Here is a 7,443-nt window from a genome sequence, read left to right as displayed (position 1 = left end):
TGTGTTGGTCAGCTTTATATCACTGTGGCAAATGCCTGTGACAAATGCCTGAGACAAGTTAGCGTATAAAGACCGGAGGTTGGTCTGTGGATTTAGGTCCATTCATTTGGGCCTGAGGTGAGGTAGCTCATTATTGGAGGGAGTAGAAAGGGGCAGAAAGCCACTTAACACTCATGGCTAGCACAAAGAAGGAGTACTTGGGTCCCATGCTCTCTTTCAGTGGCTCTTTCCACCTCCTGAAACTCCCACCGCCTCCCAACAGCTAAGCTGGGGAACAGGCTGTTACCACAGACCCTCCTCATTCCAGGTCTCAAATAGGAGCAGTCTCTGAAAGCAGATTAGCATGAGCTCTGAGATCCTGGGCTGGGGGTTGGGAACACAGACACACACACACACACACACACACACACACACACGTGTAATACCTCAGTGGGGAGTCACGAACTCCTCCCTGCCTCAAAAGACTCTACAGAGTCCCTGGGTCTGTGAGCCCAGTCTGGGTAGAGGTGCCTGCCCCCAAGATGGACCACCTGAGTCTGACTCTCAGAACTCACATGATGTGGGAGAGAGTTGACTCCCAGAAGTTGACCTCTGAACTCCACAAATATGCTGTGGCAGTACATTCCCCCACCCCCCGCCCTCAGTACACAAAATAAGTGCATAGAAATTGAACAAGAATAAATGAAGACTAGAAAATGCACTGAAGTTGACTAAATACAAGATTTCCTATTCAAGCAGGTCTTTCTCAGAACCTTTCAGCAGTCAGTGGCCGTGCTAGGTTCCCCGCTAACTGCGGCCTTCACTCTTTCTCACGCTGGAGGCTTTACTGCTCTTATCATTGGTGGGGTGGAGTTTTTGGAAGATGTATCTAGTGTGGCCTTGTTTCCTTCTATCTTCGGATCTGGAATTTTTTTTTTTTTTTTTTGGTTTTTCGAGACAGGGTTTCTAAATCTGGACAATTTTTACGTTCTATTTATTTTGTGGTATTGGGGATTGAACCCAGAGCTTCAGCGAACGTTTTGCAGCTGACTTATGGCTCCAGCCTCCTTTTCTATTTACTTATCAGTGGATTGCGTGTGTGTAAGAGTGGGCGTGTGTGTTCTGGTGCATGTGAAAAGGTCAGAGGACAACTTTTAGGAGCCGGATTCTCATCTTCCATCTTGTTTCTGCCCCTGTACAGCGGACCACTGGCTGGCTATCTGACCTGTGACCTTCAGGTCCTGCCCACCCCACCCCGCCATGCTCTCATTATTTCCTCCATGCTGTTCTCTGTCCCTCTCTTCTCAGTCTACCCCTTGGGTTTTTCACATTAAGTTCTTGTTTCATAGGTAGACTGCTCTGTTCACTCTCTGAGGATTGTTGTTTTAATATCAGTTTGCTTTGTGAAATGTCTGCTTGAGGGTTAGCCTAGTGGGTTTTGGTTGTGTGTTTGGTTGTGTGTTTTTGTTTGTGTGCCAGTGTCGGTGATTGAACTGGGGGCCTCATGGATGGTTGGCAAGGGCCCGTCTCTGGCACAGCTTTTGGTTTTTGAACTTCTTCCCTCCTTCCATTTTTGTATGTTTGTTTGTGTTTAGAGAAAAGATCTCTGTAGTCCAGGCTCGCCTTGAACTCAAGCCCCTCAAGTCCTGGGGCTGCAGGGGAAGTGCTGGGGCTGCAGGGGAAGTGCTGGGGCTGCAGGGGAAGTGCTGGGGCTGCAGGGGAAGTGCTGGGGCTGCAGGGGAAGTGCTGGGGCTGCAGGGGAAGTGCTGGGGCTGCAGGGGAAGTGCTGGGGTTACAGGTGTGCATCGCCACGCCCCTTTTGTGCTTTTTCTCGACATTGATTTTCCTTACATGCTTAGTGACTTATAACTTTATATACATGCTTCTGTTTGAAAATGTCTGTTTTCCTGTGGATCAGAGTTCCCATTTGATGAATCTGTCAGCAGCAGAATGGGCAGAGCATGGGCTAGGGGAAGAAGGCTGAGGGCACACACCACTGTTAAAACAATTGTTGGGCCGGGCAGTGGTGGCGCACGCCTTTAATCCTGGCACTTGGGAGGCAGAGGCAGGCGGATTTCTGAGTTCGAGGCCACGCTGGTCTACAAAGTGAGTTCCAGGACAGCCAGGGCTACACAGAGAAACCCTGTCTCGAAAAACAAAAAACAAAAACAATTGTTGGGGAGGGGGCAGAATCTGCTGCTGAGGAGGGGATCTTTCTGTCCTCTCAGCTCATAAGTGCAGTATATTTTTCCTCTAAGAACTTGGCTTCCTTCACAGATAACATTTGCATTCTTTTTTTGCCTGTTCTTTCCTTTGGGCTTATTTGTCCATCAGACCCAACCCATCCACTGTCTTTCATATAGTCCTGCTCCATCCCATAGGCGAAGACCATTCTAGTGCCCAGAGACATCAGTGGGCTCCCATCACAGGCTTTTCTTGCTTTTCGATTTCTACATTTAGCAGGAGGGCAGGACCCTCTGAGTACAATCTCCACCATCCCGCATCTCCTGCTTCTGGCTAGGAACCCTGCAAGGTTGCTGCTCTAAACCACCCTGAAGGCACGGTGAGTGCCTAGTTGTGGTTGGGATTCTTGTTTAGTGGGAAAAGATCCCCTAATGTGAGGATTTCTAGCCTTAGAAGGAAGTGAAGATAGGTCTTCAGAGGAGAGACTCGGGCAGCTTGGACCTCACCCCCAACCCCTGCCCCAGCACAGATTGATGTATGCACAGCACACAGTTTTATGTGTACCTGAGGGTGTGGTGTTTATGTGTGATTTAGAAAGAATAATATGACGTAAGAATGGAATTGTGTGTGCTGGGTGGGCAAGGGACCGCCTTTTGTCTTTAGCAGGGCTATTCATTGGATGCACTGTGTGTACCCCCCCCCCACCCCCCCCCCCCCCCCCGTCACTAAAGACGCCAAATCCTTAACTATACAAGTTACGAGGGGGAAAAAAATTTCCATGTGTGGTAGCTCACATGCCTGTAATCCTGGGTGTCTGTGGTAGGGGGTTCATCACTAAGTTTGAGCCCAGGATGAATACAGAGTAAATTTAGGTTCTTCTGGGCTAGAGTATGGCCCTACCTCAAAATAACAACAAATATTACAAGAATAGAAGTTTTCCATAAGCCAGGTATACTGGTGTACCTCTTTAATCCCAGGGCTCAGAAGGCAGAGGCAGATAGATGGATCTTTGTAAGTTCCAGACCAACCTAGTCTACACAGTGAGTTCTATGACAGCCAAGGCAGGGCTATGCAGAGGTGTTTGTTTGTTTGTTTGTTTGTTTGTTTTGTTTTGGTTTGGTTTTGTCTCAGAAAAAACAAAAAAGTTTCTCACAGACTAGTATACTTCAGGTTATAGAGGAAAAAAAAAATTTGTATCGAGCATTTTAGTGACATAAAGTAGTTTAAAATAATGTGTGTGCACGGGCATGTGCTGATATGGAGGTCCAAGGACAACTGACTTGTGTCATTTAGTTTCTTCCAGGAATCAAACTCAGGTTGCTAAGGCTTGCCCATCTCGCCATCCCGACATCCCTAAATCTGTTTCTGTTTGAGATCCTTATCAGTCTCGTTGCTAAACAACAAATGGCAATCTACTATTGAAAATTGGTGGATTTTTGCAAAAAGAACGCTCAGATTCATCATCAGCTAAGTTGGGAAGGGAAAAAAAATGACTTTAAAAACAAAACGCAAACTGATCTGTTTGCTGTCTTGTTTTCCTGACAGGTTCAGCTGACGCTGTCTCTGTGGCCCGCAGCTCAACTTTCATGGTATGCTGGCTGGCACTGGCTGGGAGCAGTGCAGGCCAGGGCGACAGGAAGAACCCAGGTCCTCATGAGCAGAACCGCTCCCCTACCCCCAACCCCCTTGTGCTTGCCTTGAAAGGCTGTCTCTTCAGTCCCAGGGCCACTGCACAGGATCTGGAGCGCCCGGTGCTTGGCAGACAGCAAGTTCCCGACAACTGTGAGCTGTTCACACTGAGACATCTGCAGGCAAGTCAAATGGGCCAGAGCTCTGCCACATGAGCCACCCCTGAGACAATGCCATATTGTGTGGAGGAAAACACACCGCCCTTAGCTTCCTACGGGGCCAGGTCAGTTTCTGACTCTTCTTGGGGCACATGGGCAGGTCTGTAGGTAGATGACATAGTGTGGCAGTGGTTTCAGAGAGGGGTGTGATGAAATTGGAATGTGTGTCTGGACCTTGCTGCTCTAGGGGCCTCTGCACCGTCCTTCAGTGACAGCAGACCTGTGCTTCCCCCACCCCACCCCCCACCCCCGCTTGGGCCCAGGCCACCTGGGCTCCTGCACACAGCAGACGTGTAATTAGAGGCTTCTGGGCTGGGCTGAGGCAGTACACAGGCAAGTCTGGTCCTGTGCTGGCCACCGTGGGTGCTCCTGCTACAGAGCTGGGCTCCATTACTCAGGCGGCTGCAGAAGCTGTCAGCTGCTCAGCCAAGAACCCTGATCAATGAGGGAGGAGAGACACTGTGTACAAGGACACTGGTTCATCCAAGAACATGAGGCTAGCCAGGAATTCAGAATAACAAAGTACAGCTTCCTGTGTGCTGTGCCTGAGGCGGTGCCATGGCTAGGCCAGAGGAAGGCTTGGTGCAGGCCAGAATGACACGACTCATTCTGCCTTTCACAAGAGGGGAGCGGACAAGTCATGCTGTCCCTAGGGAAGGCACTGGCTAACCCTCATGACTGTGAAGAAACCCATGGGAGGCCTGGGTTTAGATGTTTACTAAGGAATGAAGGTGCTGCCTGGATCTGTGAAGAGAATGCAGTGCACATTCCTAAGCAGCTCCATTTTGGGGGAGGGGGGGCAGATACGCGGATCCCTGTGGGTAATTGCTACAGGCTTTTGTGCTTGGGGTTCCGGGTGTCTGAACTTACAGGGTGAGAGATGACAGCATTCAAGAGGCACGCTGGCTAAGCCTCTAGCCTGACAGCAGCTCCAAGACAGGTGCCAACTAGTACTTGAAGTACATTCCTTCCCATCTGTCCCCAGCCCCCCACTCCTTACCAAAACCCCACTACTGCCATGGGGCGGTGACTTCTGAGTCACAAGGTTGCTCTGATGTAAGCTCAGGTACAGAAAAACATACACAAGTATGTTTGCTGCTTCAGATTCCAAGTAGACATCTTGAAAGCTAAGGGGAGCTTGTTTAAACGTGCGGGAGCCGCAGACTCCCCGTGGCTCGGATACAAGTATCCTGAAGTTGAATCCATACAGGTGAGACGAAGGCGAGCAAGCTCACACCCTCACAGTAAGCAGCGCTAGGCACGCCTGAACCATGTTTGTGTAGTTACAGGGAGCAAGAGGTGAGGCCAACAGTGTAGACAAATTCTGTTCTCTTCCCCTTCACCCCTCAGAGCCTCAAAAGAATGGCATGACTCACACCGAAGGGCGCAAAGGCGCCAGAACATTCTGTCAAATGACCTACACTACAAAGAAAACAAGTCCTCAAGCCATTTCTAGTTTGAAGAAATCTTATATTAGGGCAAGAATACCTCAGAGCTTTAGAGCTCAATTCAAAATGTACATTCTTGTCTTTGGGCTTTTTCTCATTTCAGGTATGGAACCTCAAGCCTCCAGCTATGCCAAGAGCGGAGACTACTCTGGAGCCAGCCAGCATCAGGACCATCTCATCAAGTGCCATGAGCACTGCATGGCTTTGCACGACAGCTTTTTAAAAGTTCCACTAGCTTTTTACAAAATGCCTGACAGAATGGCCAAATCAGTTTCTAGTTTTTATGACCAAGTATCAGTTTGCAGCTAAACAAAACATTATACAAGGATCGTGCAGATACCAACTTCCCATTTTGATAATTACCTAAGATATCACACAGGGCTGTAAAGATGGCTTAGTCGTTAAGAATACTGGCTGCTCTGCCTGAGAACCAGAGTTCAGTTCCCAGCATCCATGTAGCAGCTCATGGCTGTCAGAAACCATGATCCCACGCCATCTTTGGGCCTGTGGGCACCAGGTACTGCATGCATGCAATGCACAGACATACACAGGCAAAACTCCCAGACATATAAGTTGGAAAAAAAAAATTCAACTTGCTTGGTGTGCCGGCTGGGGAGGTATAGGTGGGCAAGTGGCTCCTGGGTGTTTTAGCAGTGTGCCATTAGCATGGGCGCCAAGGACAGTTCTTTGACCAGAAAAAACCATGAAAAGTATATCGCAAAAGTTCAAGGGAAAACACAGAAACAGGTAAGGAAATGAAGCTGGAACTAATGTAAGTACCATGGCTTCCTGTACCAGGCAATGCTCAGTGCTAGTACAAGGACACAGGCGGTTCCAGCTCGCAAGAGCCACCGCCGTTCTGGAAGAAGGGCGGTGCAGACTGCTTTCAGGCTGGAGCCTGTCATCCTAACAACTCTGAAAGCCATGTGTCTCTCCATCCCCTCCCCCGCCCCCCCTTCACTCTGGTGCCAGTTTTGGGCCCTGGCCTGTAGCTTTTAGTGTTTCTGCTAATTTCACTTCTCTGAAATGTTCCCCACACAACAGCTACTGTCATCTTTCCTAAAACAAATCACATCGTGTTCCTCTCCCACTTAGGATCTTTTGAGTTGCACCCACTGCCCTTTTCCACTGCTCAGCCTACTCGCCCGTGGCCTTCAGCTTCTGGAACGTGCCCAGCTGCTTCCTGCTTCCTGGCCTCACAGGCTTGCCTTCGTCTGCTATCACACCTTCCAAATCGCTATCTCCAACTCTGACCATCATTTCCAGGGGTCAGATGCCCTTCAGTTGCCTACCGAGTACCTTTTAAACACTTCCAAATCACATCGCCACAAACTCTCTTCTTCCCAAATCTAACACCCGACACACAGGGCCACCAGCTCTGATACAGCAGCCCAGCAGACAGCAGTGTGCAGGGCCCTCTGTGATGCCTGGCAGTGGAGAGTAAGGTCCCAGACAAACAGCAGCAAAGGCCACAAAGGGCCCAGAGTAATCCTGAAGCCCAAGAAATCTGTACAGTGAATGCTCCTTTCTACGGACTGCACAGCCCTGACCCTCAAGGTTTCCACAGAAGCACGGGACCAAGGTTACTTAGTTGTTGCAGGTAAGAACAAAAGGCTTGATTTTACCACAAAATTTCTCTCCTTTCTTCCTTTCCTTTCCTTTCCTTTCCTTTCCTTCCCCCACCCCCCCTCTTTCTTTCACAGGGATTCATGTGGCCTAAAACCCCGAATGCATGTGTAACCAAAGATGACCTTGAACTCCTGATTCTCCAGCCTCTGCCTCCCAAGTGCTGGGCTTATGGGCATGTACTACCATGCCCAGGTTATGTGATCCTAGGAATCAAATCCAGGGTTCTGTGCATGCTAGGCAAGCACTTTAACAACTGAGCCAAGTCTTCAGCCCCCATACATTTTTATAATACCCAAGTCAAGTTGCTCAAATTGTCATTTAGAAATCTGCAATAAGTTTCAACATGTATTAACCTC

This window comes from Mus musculus, chromosome 4 (genome assembly GCF_000001635.26).
Source record: "Mus musculus strain C57BL/6J chromosome 4, GRCm38.p6 C57BL/6J".
Taxonomy (NCBI): Eukaryota; Metazoa; Chordata; class Mammalia; order Rodentia; family Muridae; genus Mus; species Mus musculus.
The sequence above is the reverse complement of the archived record's forward strand: the minus strand, read 5'-3'. Positions refer to the sequence as shown.